The sequence below is a fragment of the Bufo gargarizans genome, chromosome 4, assembly GCF_014858855.1.
Source record: "Bufo gargarizans isolate SCDJY-AF-19 chromosome 4, ASM1485885v1, whole genome shotgun sequence".
Classification (NCBI taxonomy): Eukaryota; Metazoa; Chordata; class Amphibia; order Anura; family Bufonidae; genus Bufo; species Bufo gargarizans.
Window position 1 is genome coordinate 526,793,583 of NC_058083.1, and position 20,983 is coordinate 526,814,565.

At 43.1% G+C, this 20,983-nt stretch overlaps 1 pseudogene; it reads left to right on the forward strand.

The window, feature by feature from the left end:
- LOC122935550 overlaps positions 1-20,983 on the forward strand; it is a 152,620-nt pseudogene that overhangs the window by 39,428 nt on the left and 92,209 nt on the right.

Here is a 20,983-nt window from a genome sequence, read left to right on the forward strand (position 1 = left end):
TGTCACCGCTGATCTCTAGTGAATGGATAGACGGCATTCTCAGTGATGTCACCGCTGATCTCTAGTGAATGGATAGGCGGCATGCTCAGTGATGTCACCGCTGATCTCTAGTGAATGGATAGGCGGCATTCTCAGTGATGTCACCGCTGATCTCTAGTGAATGGATAGGCGGCAGTCTCAGTGATGTCACCGCTGATCTCTAGTGAATGGATAGGCGGCAGTCTCAGTGATGTCACCGCTGATCTCTAGTGAATGGATAGGCTGCATTCTCAGTGATGTCACCGCTGATCTCTAGTGAATAGATAGGCGGCATTCTCAGTGATGTCACTGCTGATCTCTAGTGAATGGATAGGCTGCATTCTCAGTGATGTCACCGCTGATCTCTAGTGAATGGATAGGCGGCATTCTCAGTGATGTCACCGCTGATCTCTAGTGAATGGATAGGTGGCATTCTCAGTGATGTCACCGCTGATCTCTAGTGAATGGATAGGCGGCATTCTCAGTGATGTCATCACAGAGACCTCAGAATTTTCTTGTTTTTCCTGTTTCTCTCTCTTCTTTGGAGCGCTCTGCTATAAATCATGGCGCTGACGAGCAGTGTGAATGAATTCTAAAGATCCTTTCATGGGTTATTATGAGCAGTGACAATATCTCCGCGCTCACAGATTACAGACAATAATAACACTGACGTTATCATAAAATATATTTCTAGATCTGAATTCAATGTCTTAATTAGGATGAGTGTGACCTTGTATTGTGTATCTAGTAACCAGAGCGCCAAATACAGGCTGTAACCATGTGCTACACCCGCAAAACAATTTTGACAAATTTGCCATAAATGGACACAAAACTCCAATCCTAAACAAAGCCACATTGTGCTGTTATAGAATGGCATATAACAAGACTGATATGTGCAGTATATCCATGTCAGTGCAGAGATAGCGATCACTACATAATGTCCTCCTGCCAATGCTCCAGTCATCAAAAAGCACATCGTATAGATAGAAGGGAAAGATGAACTACAGAATGTCTTACCATAAATCAACGCAGAAACATTACCTGTACTCAAACTATGGAGGAAACCCAACAGTGTCCAAATCTCCTGCCATAAAACTATTTCAAGGAGTTATAATAGTGGTTCCTGTGCACAATATAACTTCTATAATACTGCTCCTATGTAAAAGAATATAACTACTATAATACTGCTCCTATGTACAAGAATATAACTACTATAATACTGCCTCCTATGTACAAGAATATAACTACTATAACACTGCTCCTATGTACAAGAATATAACTACTATAATACTGCTACTATGTACAGTAATATAACTACTATAATACTGCTCCTATGTACAAGAATTTAACTACTATAATACTGCTCCTATGTATAAGAATATAACTACTATAATACTGCTCCTATGTACAATAATATAACTACTATAATACTGCTCCTATGTACAAGACTATAACTACTATAATACTGCCTCCTATGTACAAGAATATAACTAATATAATACTGCTCCTATGTACAAGAATACAACTACTATAATACTGCTGCTATGTACAAGAATATAACTACTATAATACTGCTACTATGTATAAGAATATAACTACTATAATACTGCCTCCTATGTACAAGAATATAACTACTATAATACTGCTCCTATGTACAAGAATATAACTACTATAATACCGCTCCTATGTATAAGAATATAACTACTATAATACTGCCTCCTATGTACAAGAATATAACTACTATAATACTGCTCCTATGTACAAGAATATAACTACTATAATACTGCCTCCTATGTACAAGAATATAACTACTATAATACTGCCTCCTATGTGCAAGAATATAACTACTATAATACTGCCTCCTATGTACAAGAATATAACTACTATAATACTACTCCTATGTACAAGAATACAACTACTATAATACTGCCTCCTACGTACAAGAATATAACTACTATAATACCGCTCCTATGTATTAGAATATAACTACTATAATACTGCTCCTATGTACAAGAATATAACTAATATAATACTGCTCCTATGTACAAGAATACAACTACTATAATACTGCCTCCTATGTACAAGAATATAACTACTATAAAACTGCTCCTATGTACAAGAATATAACTACTATAATACTGCTCCTATGTACAAGAATATAACTACTATAATACTACCTCCTATGTACAGGAATATAACTACTATAATACTGCTCCTATGTACAAGAATATAACTACTATAATACTGCTCCTATGTACAAGAATATAACTACTATAATACTGCTCCTATGTACAAGAATATAACTACTATAATACTGCTCCTATGTACAAGAATATAACTACTATAATACTACCTCCTATGTACAGGAATATAACTACTATAATACTGCTCCTATGTACAAGAATATAGCTACTATAATACTGGTCCTATGTACAAGAATATAACTACTATAATACTGCTCCTATGTACAAGAATATAACAACTATAATACTGCCTCCTATGTACAAGAATATAACTACTATAATACTGCCTCCTATGTACAAGAATATAACTACTATAATACTGCTCCTATGTACAAGAATATAACTACTATAATACTGCTCCTATGTACAAGAATATAACTACTATAATACTGCTCCTATGTACAAGAATATAACTACTATAATACTGCTCCTATGTACAAGAATATACCTACTATACTACTGTCTCCTATGTACAAGAATATAACTACTATAATACTGCTCCTATGTACAAGAATATAACTACTATAATACTGCTCCTATGTACAAGAATATAACTACTATAATACTGCTCCTATTTACAATAATATAACTACTATAATACTGCTCCTATGTGCAAGAATATAACTACTATAATACTGCCTCCTATGTACAAGAATATAACTACTATAATACTGTCTCCTATGTACAAGAATATAACTACTATAATACTGCTCCTATGTACAAGAATATAACTACTATAATACTGCTCCTATGTACAAGAATATACCTACTATACTACTGTCTCCTATGTGCAAGAATATAACTACTATAATACTGCCTCCTATGTACAAGAATATAACTACTATAATACTGTCTCCTATGTACAAGAATATACCTACTATACTACTGTCTCCTATGTACAAGAATATAACTACTATAATACTGCCTCCTATGTACAAGAATATAACTACTGTAATCGCTTTCCAATGTATTCGGTTTTTCCGTGCGTCCTGTTGATTTCCCGGTACGGACAGTCACATGACCTCGCTGTCGCTCCATGAGGACGGTTAATGAGGATTACTGCTGGTGGCAGTGCAGGCAGAGCTTCTGATGAATGATCTATGTGCGCAGTTACGAGAAGATGAATACATCCAGCAGATCTGATACATCAGACGAGTCTGCAGAATCTTGTGTATTTAACCAGCAGATACGCCATTCTATTACAGCAATTAATAAGTACGCCCCTGGTTAAGGGATGCGGAGATGATGACAAATGGCGGTGTCCTGGGAGAGCGGCCGCAACGTTTGTTGTTTTATTTATCTTCTCGGCTTCTAATCAGGAGATCATTTGCTGAACACACAGTTTTGTGATCATCCATTAACCAAAAAGTAGCAAACAAACATTTTTGGCATATAAATGATCAGGTCCTGCTATTTCCTGTGTGATAAATGTCCCTGATTTGGATAAATGAGGATTTGGTTAACCCTTCACTTTGTCTCTCTGCATCATCTGCTAAAATAACATCAGAAGATGATGAGAGTGATTGCTGATGTAATTACGATGAAGATGTCACACAACGGCTTCGGCTGCCACCAGATTATCGTTAACTGATTACCAGGACTTACACTAATGCAGAAAGCACATACATGCACCATACATACATCATACACTCTGGTCTGAGGTCTGTGTGCAGGGAAGTCTGGTCTGAGGTCTGTATGCAGGTGAAGTCTGGTCTGGGGTCTGCATGCAGGTGAAGTCTGGTCTGGGGTCTGTATGCAGGTGAAGTCTGGTCTGGGGTCTGCATGCAGGTGAAGTCTGGTCTGGGGTCTGCATGCAGGTGAAGTCTGGTCTGGGGTCTGTATGCAGGTGAAGTCTGGTCTGAGGTCTGTATGCAGGTGAAGTCTGGTCTGGGGTCTGTATGCAGGTGAAGTCTGGTCTGGGGTCTGTATGCAGGTGAAGTCTGTTCTGGGGTCTGTATGCAGGGAAGTGTGGTCTGGGGTCTGTATGCGGGGGAAGTCTGGTCTGGGGTCTGTATGCGGGTGAAGTCTGGTCTGGGGTCTGCATGCAGGTGAAGTCTGGTCTGGGGTCTGTATGCAGGTGAAGTCTGGTCTGAAATCTAAATGCAGGTGAAGTCTGGTCTGGGGTCTGTATGCGGGTGAAGTCTGGTCTGGGGTCTATATACAGGTGAAGTCTGGTCTGGGGTCTATATACAGGTGAAGTCTGGTCTGGGGTCTGTATGCAGGTGAAGTCTGGTCTGGGGTCTGTATGCAGGTGAAGTCTGGTCTGGAATCTGAATGCAGGTGAAGTCTGGTCTGGGGTCTATATACAGGTGAAGTCTGGTCTGGGGTCTGTATGCAGGTGAAGTCTGGTCTGGGGTCTATATACAGATGAAGTCTGTTCTGGGGTCTGCATGCAGGTGAAGTCTGGTCTGAGGTCTGTATGCAGGTGAAGTCTGGTCTGGGGTCTGCATGCAGGTGAAGTCTGGTCTGGGGTCTGCATGCAGGTGAAGTCTGGTCTGGGGTCTGCATGCAGGTGAAGTCTGGTCTGGGGTCTGCATGCAGGTGAAGTCTGGTCTGGGGTCTGTATGCCGGTAAAGTCTTGTCTGGGGTCTGTATGCGGGTGAAGTCTGGTCTGGAATCTGAATGCAGGTGAAGTCTGGTCTGAGGTCTGTATGCAGGTGAAGTCTGGTCTGAGGTCTGTATGCAGGTGAAGTCTGGTCTGAGGTCTATATACAGGTGAAGTCTGGTCTGGGGTCTGCATGCAGGTGAAGTCTGGTCTGGGGTCTGCATGCAGGTGAAGTCTGGTCTGGGGTCTGTATGCAGGTGAAGTCTGGTCTGAGGTCTGTATGCAGGTGAAGTCTGGTCTGAGGTCTGTATGCGGGTGAAGTCTGGTCTGAGGTCTGTATACGGGTGAAGTCTGGTCTGGGGTCTGCATGCAGGTGAAGTCTGGTCTGAGGTCTGTATGCAGGTGAAGTCTGGTCTGGGGTCTGCATGCAGGTGAAGTCTGGTCTGGGGTCTGTATGCAGGTGAAGTCTGGTCTGGAATCTGAATGCAGGTGAAGTCTGGTCTGGGGTCTGCATGCAGGTGAAGTCTGGTCTGAGGTCTGTATGCAGGTGAAGTCTGGTCTGGGGTCTGTATGCAGGTGAAGTCTGGTCTGGGGTCTGAATGCAGGTGAAGTCTGGTCTGAGGTCTGTATGCAGGTGAAGTCTGGTCTGGGGTCTGAATGCAGGTGAAGTCTGGTCTGGGGTCTGAATGCAGGTGAAGTCTGGTCTGAGGTCTGTATGCAGGTGAAGTCTGGTCTGGGGTCTGAATGCAGGTGAAGTCTGGTCTGGGGTCTGCATGCAGGTGAAGTCTGGTCTGAGGTCTGTATGCAGGTGAAGTCTGGTCTGGGGTCTGAATGCAGGTGAAGTCTGGTCTGAGGTCTGTATGCAGGTGAAGTCTGGTCTGGGATCTGCATGCAGATGAAGTCTGGTCTGAGGTCTGTATGCGGGTGAAGTCTGGTCTGGGGTCTGCATGCAGGTGAAGTCTGGTCTGAGGTCTGTATACAGGTGAAGTCTGGTCTGAGGTCTGTATGCAGGTGAAGTCTGGACTGGAGTAGGGCTGCAGTAAACGATTATTTTAGTAATCGAATATTCTATCGATTTATTTTTTACAATTAATCGAGTAATCTAAAAAGAAAAAATGAATTAATAGACTGTTTTCCTTTATAAAAACTCATAAGACCCCCTGCCATTAGTCCCCAACACCCTTCGTTCCCCACTGTGCGATCAGCCCAAGTGCATCAGTTCCCCCCAGTGCCATCAGCTCCATTGTCCCCCGGTGCCATCAGCTCCCCCGTGCCATCAGGTCTGTGCCCCCACTGCCATTAGGTCTTCCCCACCCAGTGCCATCAGCTCCACTCCCCCAGTGCCATCAGCTCCACTCCCCCAGTGCCATTAGCTCCACTCCCCCAGTGCCATTAGCTCCACTCCCCCAGTGCCATCAGCTCCACTCCCCCAGTGCCATTAGCTCCACTCCCCCAGTGCCATTAGCTCCACTCCCCCAGTGCCATCAGCTCCACTCCCCCACCCCAGTGCCATCAGCTCCACTCCCCCACCCCAGTGCCATCAGCTCCACTCCCCCACCCCAGTGCCATCAGCTCCACTCCCCCAGTGACATTAGCTCTACCCAACCAGTGCCATCAGCTCTCCCCCTTGTGCCATCAGCTCTCCCCCTTGTGCCATCAGCTCTCCCCCTTGTGCCATCAGCTCTCCCCCTTGTGCCATCAGATCTCCCCCTTGTGCCTTTAGATTTACTTCCCCAGTGCCATCCTCTTTCCCACCATTGTGCCGTCATCTGTCCCCCCCATTGTGTCAACATCTGTCCCCCCTTGTGCCATCAGCTCTCCTCCTTTGTGCAATCAGCTCTCCCCCCTTGTGCCATCAGCTCTACTCCCCCAGTGCCATCAGCTCTACTCCCCCAGTGCCATCATCTCTCCCCCCATTGTGCCATCATCTCTCCCCCCCCCCCCTTGTGCCATCAGCTCTCCCCCCTTGTGCCATAGTCTCTGCTGCCCTGCTCCTCCTGACACCCGGATTGCACAGTGTCATTGGTTGCTAAGACGCTGTGCCCTCTGGGCGCCTGGCCTTAGTCGCGCCCCCACCCCCTCAGTTTCACCAACTTACCTTTCCAGCAGGGGCGCCGCCGACACTCCATCGTCCGCGCATCAGGTCACGGCGTGCATATGTCAGGTGGTCAGTGCAGCGCGGGACCATGGACGTGCTGTATAGTATCCGGAGGCCCCCTGCTGGAAAAGTGAGTATTCCAAGTGCAGCGGGAGACCACAGAGGTGGTGTGGGGTCTGTATACAGTGGAAGTCTGGTCTGGGGTCTGTATGTCGGTGATGTCTAGTCTAGGGTCTGTATGCCGGTGATGTCTAGTCTAGGGTCTGTATGCAGGTGAAGTCTGGTCTAGGGTCTGTATGCAGGTGAAGTCTGGTCTGGGGTCTGTATACAGGTGAAGTCTGGTCTGGGGTCTGGATGCAGGTGAAGTCTGGTCTGGGGTCTGTATGCAGGTGAAGTCTGGTCTGGGGTCTGTATGCAGGTGAAGTCTGGTCTGGGGTCTGTATGCAAGTGAAGTCTGGTCCTTTTTTATTTTTTTGCCGATAAAAATACCAGTCGAAACACATGAAGGTTTTTTTGCATTCTCCTTATAGATAGCGCCTAGGTAGGTGTGAAGAGTCTTATAAGCCAGACAACGCTCAACTGGGTTTCTGGAAAAAGATATGCAAATCAGCTCTGTGCCCTGGCCTCTTGCACAGAGATTTGATTTGCATATCGTTTTCCCAGAAATCCAGAGGAGTGTTGCCTGTCCTGTAAGACTCCTCACGCCTACTAGGCACTTTCCATAAGGAGAACTAGTACCCTTTGAATCCTGACCAAGGCCTCTTACCCAGTCTCTACTGTGCACTGATGAGGAGCAATCAGCCCCAAAACAGCTGCCTGCAGATGAGGTGCTGGCTTACTTATTATCCAAGTTATACCTCAAGGCATGCTTGAAAGGTTGAGCATTGACTTAGAGGATAGCTACTATACATCTGGTGGCCTCACAGGCTCAGTTTTTTTATTTGCACGTCACATGTGTTTTTATGGTGCATTTTTAGTGCCATTAACACAAGGCGTTTTTATATTTTTGCCTGTAAAAAGGGATGGAAAAACTGCTGAAAACAAAGCTACTGCTACAGCATACTGCATTAAAAACAATGCCATTTGCAAAAAACGTGTGTGTCCTGCGTTGCAAAATTCCCATAGACTTTCTACCAAAATTGCAGCAAAAACTTATGTAAAAAAAGGCATAAAAAAAACAAAAAAAAAAACACAAAAACAAGCAAGACATACTGAGACCTTCACAAAAACTGTGACATTCAGGAATCTGGAAAAGCTGGGTGACAACTGCATTGTGATCTGTAATGGCAGCCATATTGGTTATGGTTGACACCCAGCTTTCCATGTAACTCATTCAGTAGTGATACTGGAGCAGATTTGCAGTTCATACATCTGGGAAAGCTGAGTATTAGGGCTCATGCATACGACTGTACATATTTAGCGGTCTGCAAAAAACGGTTCCTCAAAAAATACAGATGACGTCCGTGTGCATTCCGTATTTTGCGTAATGGAACAGCCGGCCCCTAATAGAACAATCCTATCCTTGTCCGTAATGCAGACAATAATAGGACATGTTCTATCTTTTTGCGGAACGGAAATACGGAATGCACACGGAGTAACTTCCGTTTTTTTTGCGGACACATTGAAATAATGGTTCCGCATACGGTCTGTAAAAAAAAACGGAACGGACACGGAAAGAAAATGCGTTCGTGTGCATGATGCCTTACTGTGTAATGGCGCCATATCGGCTGCCTCCCAATCTTCCCGAATCCTAAATTGCTAATCTGTGTAGCTGACTATAATTTGAAGAACATGGGATGTTAAAGACATTGCCATTCAGAAATCTGGGAAAGCTGGGTGACAACACTGCTGTAACATGTAATGATGGCACATGGGCAGTCACCCCGCTTTTCTACGATCCTTAATGTCAGTCCTATCGTTCTGATGATGTTCTACTAGGGTTGCACCGGGTATTGAATTATCGATACCCAATCGATACTTTTGTACCGGTATTGATTAGATACCGGGACTACTGCGCAGCCTAGTATCAGAGAACATGGAGTGCGCTGCTCTCAGTGTTGCGCCCCCAACCCCCCCCCCCAGTATTAAATCATTGGTGGCAGTGGCCAGAGGGTCCCCTCCGCCCTCTTCATTGGTGGTGCAGTGGCAGTTGTGATCGGAGCCCCGGCAGTATAATCCGATCGTTTACCATGGCAGCCAGGACGCTACGGAAGCCATGGCTGCCATGGTAAGCTCCCTGCTGCTGTGTGCACAAAGCCCAGGGCTATTAGGGTGAATAGGAAAAGGGATTAACCCCTTCCTGACCAGCGCCGTAATAGTACGGCGCAGCAGGATGTGACTTGCCGCCCAGCACCGTACTATTACGGCGCACTGACCAGGCGAGTGCAGGAGCTGCACATGCCCTATCAGCGGCAGGGGTCTGGCAGTTACTGATAGCCGGACCCCTGCTGTATCCGCCGGCATCGGTGAAAACACTGATGCCGGAGCATTAACCCTTAATGTTCCACGGTCAGCGCTGACCGCGGCGCGTGCGATGTCCGTGCGGGGATTGGAGCAGCCATTGGGTCCCCGCGCTGCTGTGATGGGGACCCGATAGCAGGGAAGACAGCACGATGCCTTCCTTAGGCATCGTGGCTGCCTTCCGTGACAGCCTGTGAGATCCAGCCCCCTGTATTACACTGTGTAATACACTTACAGCCAATGCATCACAATACAGAAGTATTGTAATGCATTGTAAAGGCGATCAGACCCCCAAATGTTGAAGTCCCAGAGTGGGACAAAAAATAAAGTGAAAAAAAGAAGTTAAAAAAAAATTAAGCGTTACAAAACAATTCAAAGTTTCAATAAATAAAAAAAAGCGTCCTTTTCCCAAAATAAAGTAATTCTTATTTTTTTTAATAGGGAAAAAAAGAAAAGTAGACATATTGGGTATCGCCGCGTCCATATCGACCGGTTCTATAAAAATATCACTGACAATAAAAACTGCTAAACAATTTTTTTTGTCACCTTACATCACTAAAAGTGCAACACCAAGTGATCAAAAAGACGTATGCCCCCCAAAATAGTACCAATCTAACCGCCACCTCATCACGCAATGACCCCCTACCTAAGACAATCGCCCAAAAAATAAAAAAAACTATGGCTCTCAGACTATGGAGACACTAAAACATGATTTTTTCTTGTTTCAAAAATGCTGTTATTGTGTAAAACTTAAAAAGAAAAAAGTATACATATTAGGTATCGCCGCATCCATAAGAACCTACTGTATAAAAATATCACATGAACTAACCCCACATGTGAACACCGTAAAAAAAAGTGTGTCAAAAAAGGCATTTTTTGTCACCTTACATCACAAAGTGTAATACCAAGCGATCAAAAAGTCATAAGCACCCCAAAATAGTATCAATCAAACAGTCATCTCATACCGCAAAAAATGAGAACCTAGCTAAGTCAATCACCCAAAAAATAAAAAAAACTATAGCTCTCAGAATATGAAGACACTACAACCATGATTTTTTTCAAAAAAGCTTTATGTAAAACTGAAACAAACAACGAAAAAAGTATACATATTTGGTATTGTCGCATCCGTAACAACCTGTTCTATAAAAATACCAGTCAGATGTACATTGTAAATAATAAAAAATTAAAACGGTGCCAAAACAGCTATTTTTTTGTTACCTTGCCTCTCAAAAAGTGTAATATAGAGCAACCAAAAATCATATGTACCCTAAAATAGTACCAACAAAACTGCCACCTTATCCCGTAGTTTCCAAAATGGGGTAATTTTGGGGGAGTTTCTACTCTAGGGGTGCATCAGGGGGGCTTCAAATGTGACATGGCAACTTAAAATTATCCCAGTGAAATCAGCCTTCCAAAAACCATATGGTGTTCCTTTCATTCTGCGCCCTGCCGTGTGCCCGTACAGCAGTTTACGACCACATATGGGGTGTTTCTGTATACTACAGAATTTAGGGCAACAAACATTGAGTTGTGTTTGGCTGTTAACCCTTGATTTGTTAGTGGAAAAAAATAGATTAAAATGGAAAATCTGCCCAAAAAGTTCAATTCTGAAATTGAATGTCAATTTTCCATTAATTCTTGTGGAACACCTAAAGGGTTAACAAAGTTAGTAAAAATCTGTTTTGAAAACCTTGAGGGGTGTAGTTTCTAAAATTGGGTCATTATTGGGTGGTTTCTATTATGTAAGCCTCACAAAGTGCCTTCTGACCTGAACTGATACTTAAAAAGTGGGTTTTCGAAATGTTCTCAAAAATGTAATTTTTTTTTACTCAATTTTACCACTGTCATGAAGTACAATATGTGATGAGAAAACAATCTCAGAATGGCCTGGATTAGGCCTAATGCACACGGCCGTGTTTGCGGCCGAGAGCGGGCCGTGAAAACCCGGCCGGGATTCCTGCTGACTGCTGGAGCGCACGGCGTCATGGGTTGCTATGACGCCGTGCGCTTCATGCAGCCGCTGCTGGACAGTAATACACGGCCGTGTGCATTAGGCCTAAGTCAAAGTATTTTAAAGTCATTACCACATAAAGTGACACATGTCGGATTTGCAAAAGATGGCCTGGGGTTAAAAGATCCCAGGTTCTAGCCCCTAAGTTGGCTAATAGTTATTAAATAGAAAAAAAGGTTTAAAAACCCCCACAAAATATTAAGTATAAATCACCCTCTTTACCAATTTTACTTTTAAAATATATAAACAATAAATAAATAAACATATTACATATTGCCACGTCTGAAAAGTCCAAACTATTAAAATATTAAAACATTTTCCTATGCGTTGTATGCCGTAACAATTTTTTTTTTATAAAAACGGCACGATTCGCCATTTTTTTGTCACCTTGTCCCCCCCAAAAATAGGATGGGACTGTTCGATTATGGGCCCGACATTCCATAAAATGTGGAATGTACGCGGCTTTTTGGGTGTTTTATTTTTTTCCGCGTGCTATCGAATGGTATCGAGTATATACTACTATAATACTGCCCCCTATGTTCAAGAATATAACTACTATAATACTGCCTCCTATGTATAAGAATATAACTACTATAATACTGCACCTATGTACAAGAATATAACTACTATAATACTGCCTCCTATGTACTAGAATATAACTACTATAATACTGCCTCCTATGTACAAGAATATAACTACTATAATACTGCTCCTATGTACAAGAATATAACTACTATAATACTGCTCCTATATACAAGAATATAACTACTATAATACTGCTCTTATGTACAAGAATATAACTACTATAATACTGCTCTTATGTATAAGAATATAACTACTATAATACTGCTTATATGTACAACAATATAACTACTGTAATACTGCCTCCTATGTACAAGAAAATAACTGCTATAATACTGCTCCTATGTACAAGACTATAACTACTATAATACTGCCTCCTATGTAAAAGAATATAACTACTATAATACTGCTCCTATGTAAAAGAATATAACTACTATTATACTGCCTTCTATGTACAAGAATGTAACTACTATAATACTGCTCCCTATGTACAGGAACATAACTACTATAATACTGCCTCCTATGTACAAGAATGTAACTACTATAATACTGCTCCTATGTACAAGAATATAACTACTATAATACTGCTCCTATGTACAAGAATATAACTACTATAATACTGCCTCCTATGTACAAGAATGTAACTACTATAATACTGCCTCCTATGTACAAGAATATAACTACTATAATACTGCCTCCTATGTACAAGAATATAACTACTATAATACTGCCTCCTATGTACAAGAATATAACTACTATAATACTGCTCCTATGTACAAGAATATAACTGCTATAATACTGCTCCTATGTACAAGAATATAACTACTATAATATTGCTCCTATGTACAAGAATATAATTACTATAATACTGCCTCCTATATACAAGAATATAACTACTATAATACTGCTCCTATGTACAAGAATATAACTACTATAATACTGCTCCTATGTACAAGAATATGACTATGCAAGTTTTGGAAGCTTAGTATTTACCCTACAGAGATATTCATATGTGCCATCAGTCTCTTTGTTTTGTATTAAATGATCCCACTCTTACTGCTCTGTGTATTTTTTATGCGTCAAAAAAACTATTTTATTGCTATGTAATTTACCTTGATAAGGAGCCCAAAGGGTTGTCCCACGATCCGTTGGAGCCCGGCCGTGCCCATCGTTCCGGAGCCCAGCACTGCCTACTAGTTATTTTATGCGCAGTTGGATCAACGAAGCCTGTGCCAGTAGTCCGCACGGGCGCAGACTACTGTGTACACTGCGCCTGCGCGAGATTACAGCGCTTGGAAGCGCAGGGCAAGTGCAGTGAATAAATTAACTGGTAGGCGGTGCTGGGCTCCAACGGATCGTGGGACAACCCTTTGGGCTCCTTATCAAGGTAATTTACATAGCACTAAAAATCACTTTTTTGATGAATAAAAGACACACAGAGCAGTAAGAGTGGGATCATTTAATACAAAACGAGGAGACTGATGGCACATATAAATATCTCTGTAGGGTAAATCCTGGTGACAGAATCCCCTTAAGGCTGTTGTAGGCCGGTGGGGGATTCCCCTAAGTTAGGTAGAACCAGCGCCTCTACATAATGTAGGTGCATAAAGCGCCAGCGCGGGGGGATTAAGACCGGCATCTAAAACGCTGGTCTTTGTAAATGACCCCAATAATGCTCAGCTAATGGCCGAGAGTTCAGGAGTGAAGACTGTTAATCGGGCTTTTTTTTTTGTGGTTTTAGCTCCGAATGTCCTTCCTTCTGGTCGGCTTCTTGTTAGGAGATGTATCTGTGCGGCTTCGCGATAACAGAACCGGCAGAGTCAAGACGCGGACACTTTGGCACTTTGCTAATGGGGAGGGTCTCGGGGTTTGGCAGCATTTGGTGCTGTCTCTTCAGGGTGTACTGGAGAGGTAAGTCCTTACTGACAAAGCTGACAACCAATATGACTGATATCCAGGCTCCCACAGGGGTGGTCACTGAGTGTTACTGTGGTGACAGGATGGCATCGTAATGACTATGTCTTCCGCTATGCAGGTTTTGGCTGGAGATCCACGCGTCCTGGTCCAAGGAATCAGACTCCATCATTGCGTTTGACAACATATCTCTGAGCCTAGGCTGTTACCTAACAAGTAAGTGCTGACGCATTTCAGGGCCAAGTCTCCCGGTTACAGAGGATTATCCATCACCTCCTGTATGGTCGTGCCCCTTGCACACATGTTGTTTACTTCTCGACCCTTTGTTTTGACCAAGGAAACATATTCCAATATATTTTCATCAATCTATTGTTTTCTATGGGTGCTAAATACGTATACATCCATTACGCACACATATAAACATACATAAAGACACAAGTACATCTACACTTACAAATGCACACAAGTACATATACTTATACATGCACATAAATAATACACATACATAAATACAAATACTGTACATACTCATAAACATACATGCACACATAGAGGCAAAGGAACGTGCACACATGATTTAAATATTTTCATATATACAGTATATATAGTAATACACACATAAATATTTATATATATATATATACACATGCATTCTTCTATGTACGTAAATGTATAAACAGAAAAGGTAAATAAACAAGGATTCTACTCAACATTCTCTTCATGTAATTTAAAGAGCATCTGATGGCAGGATCAAACCTATTAAGTCATGCACACTGCCTGGTTGGGTTTATCATGCTGATTAGACTGATACCTCATTCATGTCTGTACGATGCACTGTTCCAGAGAAAACGGCACCTTTATTAATATGCTAATTAGCTCGTTGGAGCACCAAGGGGACAGCCAGAGCCCTTGGAGAACAAGATTGTGAACTCCCCTGCACCCTTAGCTGAATCCCCATTCCCCACGCTCCTGCTCCCATCATATCTGAATCCCATTAGATGTCTAGCCCTGTCAATCCAGGGGGGTGATGGTGGCTAAAGGTACAGGGGTGTTCACAAACTGGTGCTCCAATGGCTCTGGCCAGCCCCTTGGTGCTCCAACTAGCGAATTAGCATATTTATAAAAGCGCAGTTTTCTCTGGACTGGTGCATCGTACAGACATAAATGAGGTATTGTTTTAATCAGAATGATTAGCCCTACCAGACAATGTGATCATGCGGTCAGAGGCTCTTAAAACATACATACTATATTAAACATACTTATATATAAATATACATACACCCACATAAACCATAAAAACACACAGATGAATACATTTACAGGTGTGTCCTCACTTACATTAATTTGTTATTTGGGATAGCAAAACCCTTGACAGGCTGCACTGCACATCACAACCACCGGGTGGCCACACATAAACTTATATAGGACAGACATCTCGTGACACAATATCTTAAAATCATGCTGTTTTGAAAAGCCGGAAATCTCATGACACAGCCGACGTATGCACAGATACACCTATGTGCTCATACACACATATACTCATAATCATAATGCACACACAATAAATAAACATGTATACAGCACAAAGAACATCATCCCAATTTCCGTAAATCTCCAGGTAACGGGGAGGCGGCCACGCAGACGGTGTCGTACCTCTCAAGTAATCTTCTGATGGAGAGCAGCAGCCAGAAGAAAAACGGAACTGGATGGCCGCACCTAGAGGAAGACTATATCCCTACTACCCAGTCAGCAAAAACAGGTATAGAAACCAACGGGGGCGCTATTAGAAGATGTCTTACCTGTTCTAGTGGCGTTATGAGACTGTATATACTTAGCATGGATGTCAGACAGATGGGGAACCTTAGGATAGATGAAGACTTGACTGGTTCTGCAGCTCGTAGCAGCTTAGGACTATTCAAGTGAAAGCGACTAAGATGTAGTACCAGTCACAGTCACAACCATATGTATGGCGCTGTGCACATAACTTCCTGTCTGTGGTGATCATAATTGCAGTCTATGTAGCTGTAAATGGCGTGACCCACCAGTGATGTGTCCCCAAGAGGGGAGCAGCTGAGTATGAGTTACTTCTAATGACCTATCCAGCTGATTGAGAAGGCAGCGGGGCTCCTGTGAGTGCTGCAGCCTTCTCACAGCTTCCCCTAGGCCGTGTGATGTCACGTTCATCGGTCACATGGAATAGGTGCAGCCCAATGAAGCGGAGCGCGATACTAAACACAGCTGCCGCCCGCACCGGTGCCTTCTCAGACAGCTGAAGAGCAGGGGTCCCGGGTGTCGGACCCCCACCGATCAGATACTGATGACATATCCGGAAGATAGATCATTAATTATAAAGTGTTGGAAAACCCAGGTCCCTACTGCTCATGCTACAGGAAATTACAACAAATTAGTAGCATCAAAATAAAAGGCAACGCAATGGTGAAAATGTGCAGGAACACAAACTACCATTTTACAATTCATTACAATAATTACATTCCTTACTGATCCCGAGTTACATCCTGTATTATACTCCAGAGCTGCACTCACTATTCTGCTGGTGCAGTCACTGTGTACATACATTACATTACTTATCCTGTACTGATCCTGAGTTACATCCTGTATTATACTCCAGAGCTGCACTCACTATTCTGCTGGTGCAGTCACTGTGTACATACATTACATTACTTAGCCTGTACTGATCCGGAGTTATATCCTGTATTATACTCTAGAGCTGCACTCACTATTCTGCTGGTGCAGTCACTGTGTACATACATTACTTATCCTGTACTGTTCCTGAGTTACATCCTGTATTATACTCCAGAGCTGCACTCACTATTCTGCTGGTGCAGTCACTGTGTACATACATTACATTACTTATCCTGTACTGATCCTGAGTTACATCCTGTATTATACTCCAGAGCTGCACTCACTATTCTGCTGGTGCAGTCACTGTGTACATACATTACTTATCCTGTACTGATCCCGAGTTACATCCTGTGTTATACTCCAGAGCTGCACTCACCATTCTGCTGGTGCAGTCACTGTGTACATACATACATTACTTATCCTGTACTGATCCCGAGTTACATCCTATATTATACTCCAGAGCTGCACTCACTATTCTGCTGGTGCAGTCACTGTGTACATACATTACATTACTTATCCTGTACTGATCCTGAGTTACATCCTGTATTCTACTCCAGAGCTGCACTCACTATTCTGCTGGTGCAGTCACTGTGTACATACATTACATTACTTATCCTGTACTGATCCTGAGTTACATCCTGTATTATACTCCAGAGCTGCACTCACTGTTCTGCTGGTGCAGTCACTGTGTACATACATTACTTATCCTATACTGATCCTGAGTTGCATCCTGTATTATACTCCAGAGCTGCACTCACTATTCTGCTGGTGGAGTCACTGTGTACATACATTACATTACTTATCCTGTACTGATCCTGAGTTACATCCTGTATTATACTCCAGAGCTGCACTCACTGTTCTGCTGGTGCAGTCACTGTGTACACACATTACATTACTTATCCTGTACTGATCCTGAGTTACATCCTGTATTATACTCCAGAGCTGCACTCACTATTCTGCTGGTGCAGTCACTGTGTACATACATACATTACTTATCCTGTACTGATACCGAGTTACATCCTGTATTATACTCCAGAGCTGCACTCACTATTCTGCTGGTGCAGTCACTGTGTACATACATACATTACTTATCCTGTACTGATCCCGAGTTACATCCTGTATTATACTCCAGAGCTGCACTCACTATTCTGCTGGTGCAGTCACTGTGTACATACATTACATTACTTATCCTGTACTGATCCTGAGTTACATACTGTATTCTACTCCAGAGCTGCACTCACTATTCTGCTGGTGCAGTCACTGTGTACATACATTACATTACTTATCCTGTACTGAGCCTGAGTTACATCCTGTATTATACTCCAGAGCTGCACTCACTGTTCTGCTGGTGCAGTCACTGTGTACATACATTACTTATCCTATACTGATCCTGAGTTGCATCCTGTATTATACTCCAGAGCTGCACTCACTATTCTGCTGGTGCAGTCACTGTGTACATACATTACATTACTTATCCTGCACTGATCCTGAGTTACATCCTGTATTATACTCCAGAGCTGCACTCACTGTTCTGCTGGTGCAGTCACTGTGTACATACATTACATTACTTATCCTGTACTGATCCTGAGTTACATCCTGTATCATACTCCAGAGCTGCACTCACTATTCTGCTGGGGCAGTCACTGTGTACATACATTACATTACTTATCCTGTACTGATCCTGAGTTACATCTTGTATTATACTCCAGAGCTGCACTCACTATTCTGCTGGTGCAGTCACTGTGTACATACATTACATTACTTATCCTGTACTGATCCTGAGTTCCATCCTGTATTATACTCCAGAGCTGCACTCACTATTCTGCTGGTGCAGTCACTGTGTACATACATTATATTACTTATCCTGTACTGATCCTGAGTAACATCCTGTATTCTACTCCAGAGCTGCACTCACTATTCTGCTGGTGCAGTCACTGTGTACATACATTACATTACTTATCCTGTACTGAGCCTGAGTTACATCCTGTATTATACTCCAGAGCTGCACTCACTGTTCTGCTGGTGCAGTCACTGTGTACATACATTACTTATCCTATACTGATCCTGAGTTGCATCCTGTATTATACTCCAGAGCTGCACTCACTATTCTGCTGGTGCAGTCACTGTGTACATACATTACTTATCCTATACTGATCCTCAGTTGCATCCTGTATTATACTCCAGAGCTGCACTCACTATTCTGCTAGTGCAGTCACTGTGTACATACATTACATTACTTATCCTGCACTGATCCTGAGTTACATCCTGTATTATACTCCAGAGCTGCACTCACTGTTCTGCTGGTGCAGTCACTGTGTACATACATTACATTACTTATCCTGTACTGATCCTGAGTTACATCCTGTATCATACTCCAGAGCTGCACTCACTATTCTGCTGGGGCAGTCACTGTGTACATACATTACATTACTTATCCTGTACTGATCCTGAGTTACATCTTGTATTATACTCCAGAGCTGCACTCACTATTCTGCTGGTGCAGTCACTGTGTACATACATTACATTACTTATCCTGTACTGATCCTGAGTTCCATCCTGTATTATACTCCAGAGCTGCACTCACTATTCTGCTGGTGCAGTCACTGTGTACATACATTATATTACTTATCCTGTACTGATCCTGAGTAACATCCTGTATTATACTCCAGAGCTGCACTCACTATTCTGCTGGTGCAGTCACTGTGTACATACATTACTTATCCTGTACTGTTCCTGAGTTCCATCCTGTATTATACTCCAGAGCTGCACTCACTATTCTGCTGGTGCAGTCACTGTGTACATACATTATATTACTTATCCTGTACTGATCCTGAGTAACATCCTGTATTATACTCCAGAGCTGCACTCACTATTCTGCTGGTGCAGTCACTGTGTACATACATTATATTACTTATCCTGTACTGATCCTGAGTTACATCCTGTATTATACTCCAGAGCTGAATTCACAATTCTACAGACTTTAGTGCTGAAATCTCCCAGTATTCCCTGTTTGTTCAGTGTTAGTGATTTGCATTTTGGGAAGTATCATTGTGATGGCTAAACTAAGCTCCATGGAGAAAAGCATCAAATACTCCGCCATATTAGGGCGCGGTTTGCTCGGTGGCCCGTTGAATTCCATCCATTTATCACGTCAGATAGACGAGCTCCTCTATACAGACAGATAACAGAACGACTCCTCACATAGACTTAACACGGACTGGTGACGTCTAACTGGGCGTAGTAGGCGGAGTTTTGCGCTATGACCCTATAATTTCTTGGCGCCCCTGTCCATAGTACATGAGGACTGATTCTGGAGATCCTCTTGGCTCCGGGATTTGCTTTTTGTGGCTTCGAATCCCTCATTATCCGGCATGACATCACAAGACCTGCTCATTATACATCGTTGTATAGGTGACATGTAATAAAGACATTTCGGACCAGTCATCTGAGCATGGCTCCGCCCACCGCGCCGCTCCAGTTATCATTATAATGATTAAAGTCCAGGATACTGGACAAACCTTAATGGCCGCCAACTGATTGATCAGCGGGACGAGCGGCTCATCGCATGCTCCTGCACAGTAATGAAGAGAAGATGAAAAGAGGGTTCACCGTCCCTTTAAATTTCCAGACAGGATTGTAACAAAGTATCAGGGATCTGTAAGTGTAACCAGTCACATGACCCACAGGCCAGGGATATAGCCATAGGGGGTACATGGGCACAACAGCTCCTGGGTCAGGGTCGCTTGGGGGGCTCAGGGGTGCAGACCTCTAATCGGGCAGAGGTATGATGGGGGATCGTGATGTTACGGTATATGCAGTTTAGTCCTGATCCATATCTTGCAGGTTACTGGTTCTTTACCACGTGCGGTGCCAGCGGCCCCCATGGACCCAGTCAGAAGCTTTGTGACGAAGCCTATGAAAACTTCAGCGTGATTGTGGGAACGGGGAACCTAAAAGGCGTGCAGATCTGGCGCGTGCCGGAGACCAACAGATACAGGTAGGTCGAGTTATTACTGATACCCCGTTGTCATACACCCCATTAGTGAATTCTGGGCTAATATGGGGGGGTCCTCTGTTCAGGAATCCTCAGTCTCTCTCTCTGGAGGATCTGACCTGTCCGGCTCATTGATGGAAGTGGACAGGGTGTAATGCTTTATTTCCCCTGTGGTGGCGCTGCAGGATAATTGAAGACTTCCAGGTTTCATCACAGATTATAGCTGATCTCTGGAGGACCCAGCAGGAGGACACTGTGTGATTCCTTTATTGTCAGACCCTGGCAATTGAACAAAGCAGAGACCCCCACCCCTTTAAGTGTATGTTAGCACTGTTCCCTTTAAAAGCATTTTTTGTATGGCTTCTAAGTACCATAGACATTGGGGGTCATTTTCACTCTGCTTTGCCGGAGGATTCACCTACTCTATGATGAGGTCAAAAAATGACATAAAAAAAATTGCAAAACGGGGTCTTAT